Source organism: Schistocerca cancellata, chromosome 6 (genome assembly GCF_023864275.1).
Source record: "Schistocerca cancellata isolate TAMUIC-IGC-003103 chromosome 6, iqSchCanc2.1, whole genome shotgun sequence".
NCBI classification, from domain to species: domain Eukaryota; kingdom Metazoa; phylum Arthropoda; class Insecta; order Orthoptera; family Acrididae; genus Schistocerca; species Schistocerca cancellata.
The window spans coordinates 482032330-482034786 of NC_064631.1; positions in this window are offsets into that span (position 1 = coordinate 482032330).

Genomic DNA, 2457 nt, shown 5'->3' on the forward strand with positions numbered 1-2457 from the left:
CACATCTGCCTCAGGGTGTACGGCGAAACACGCGAACGGACAGCTTTCAGCAAAAGAGTGCAGCTGTAGGTCTGGAATTAAGGAAACAGATCGATTTACCGCATCTCTTAAGAAAAACACCATAAATAAGTGAAACATTTACCACGGGAAATCCGAACGTGCAGAAACTGGAAGTATCTGAAATGTGGTTCTATCGAAGAACTTCAAAAGTGGGTGGATCGGGTACGAAACGAAGAAATGTGAAAAAGAATAGGTAAGGAACGAAGTCTAAGGATGTAAGGAATAGGTCAGTGGGTCATCTGCTGTGACATCATGTGTTAGTTATCTTAGTGCTGGAAGGAGTAGTAGGTGCAGACAAAGACCGGAATGTTCTGAATGGATTAAAAAGGACGTTGGGAGTAGTAGCTATGTACACTGGGTGACATGCTTCGCCAGACCCCTCTCCTTTTCGCTATGCTGAACTGCCAAGATTTACTACCTGTTGCACAGCACAATAGGCAAGGAGATACATTGAACCAACATATTACCAATTCACATGTGTCCCTGCTGTACCTTACACAAAACAAAAAGTGGGATACTAACTGGATTGAAGTTTGGAGTTAGCAAAAGATGAATTTCAAGCAAAAACGGTTTAACAAAAAGGTCCATTTTCTTCTGCCACACAACAAGGAAGGAAAATAGTCATCTAAGAGCATCACAGCTAGTAATAACAACCTTCTGTGTGATGCGCGCCTTTTCATATGACATGACGTGGGGTACGTGTAAAATTAGTAACTGATCTGCAATTTTATTTCTTCCATGGCATTCATAGATTTTCACCGCTGGCTAATGCTTTACTATATTCCTCTCATCGCAGTCTCAGTGAATGGAGACACCGATAAGACTCGAGTGCTACAGTTCGAATGTATGAGTCAGACGTTTGTGATGGACGATCGGTGGATCAAAGGACCCGATAAGCACAATTTCAGAGAAGAATCACATAAAACCGGTAAACATATTTATTTATCGGTAGTAACATGATTTGATGTCTAATGCGAATCATATTATGTGTTAATCTAGTTCTCGTAGTTGTACTAATATCCAGATAAATTTTTCCTGTTGTTCCTGACCGAAAAACGAAAACTGCTAACAATCTGGAATAGTACTGCATTGGAGGGACAGGCTACAGAAATCCTTCTATACACCGTCTGTTACGAAGCACTTCAGCAGTGGTTCACTTGCTTTTTTGAGCTGTTACCTCTTAACGTAGTCGCGTATAAACTAAAAGTTCCAACAGATTTTAGTGACTAACTATAGTTTATATTGGAAAAAAGCTGTTCGAAAAAATACTTGACCGATCCGATTTTTAAAATTACAGAAAAATATGTAATACCTTATTAACATTCAACAAATATAGCTCACGTATTTATTGCGTTATATTAAATTAAGAAATAATGGAAGTCAATGAGATGATTGTTACTGCTTATTTATAATAATCTTTTTTTTATATCCGGTTAGGTCTCGGCGAACGCACATCATAAATTGTGTTCCAAGTACAATCGGTTCCTCGCTTTTGTTTCAACTCCACCATAGCCGTAAATCCACTTTCACATCCGTATGTTATGTAAAATTAAATCACTATTCTTAAGCCTTTTTCTTATAAACATGGATATATGTCACTAATCTTCCTCCAAAGTTTTGCTACTTCTGTTTTGGAGAAATTTGTTTCCAGCTTATTGTCTTCGCATAGTCCAACAAATTCTGCTTTTGTTTGAAATTCACAATCTTAAAAATTTCTTCATTCCCTGAAAAGTTCTTAAAATCAAGGCATTTGCTTGTCGATTCTCCAGTACAATAAAACAGTTACTGACAGACTTTATTACTGATGGCTTATTTTGTGACTGAAGCAGCATTATCACACTACTGTTTCAGTTCTGGGAACATCGAAATGTTCTGAACTTCAACCCTGCCTTTATAAAGCTTCAATCTGCAAAAAACTCTGGCAACTTTATTTTGTGCTGTCACACTATTCACCAATTTCCTTGTAAGCCGAACTCAAGCATTTCCTGGGGACATTTTTGTTCCGCTGCTAAAACAACAAAAAATGCATGTTTTCTCACTAGACGCATTTCTCCTTATTGAAGTAAGAAAGATATTCACAATTTTATTTATTTTCTAGATAGAAAAACAGTTCATGAACAAGTTGTTGGTTTTTACTTACGGTAATATCTGGTTGGTTTTCCGTCTACATCAGAAAATGCCATCTGCTACCCTGTCTTTTGTTTCTTTCTTCGTTAGACACTGATACTCGTGGTCTAATTTTACGCTACTTTGCCGAACTATGTGTTTTGTTACATTTAATACAGCACAGTTTTCGTACACCACTGTTTACTATTCATTTGTATACTTCGAAGCGTGTATTGTGTTTTGCAGTGTTACCAACAGTCCCATTAATTTCTTATTTTTTTCTATCATTGT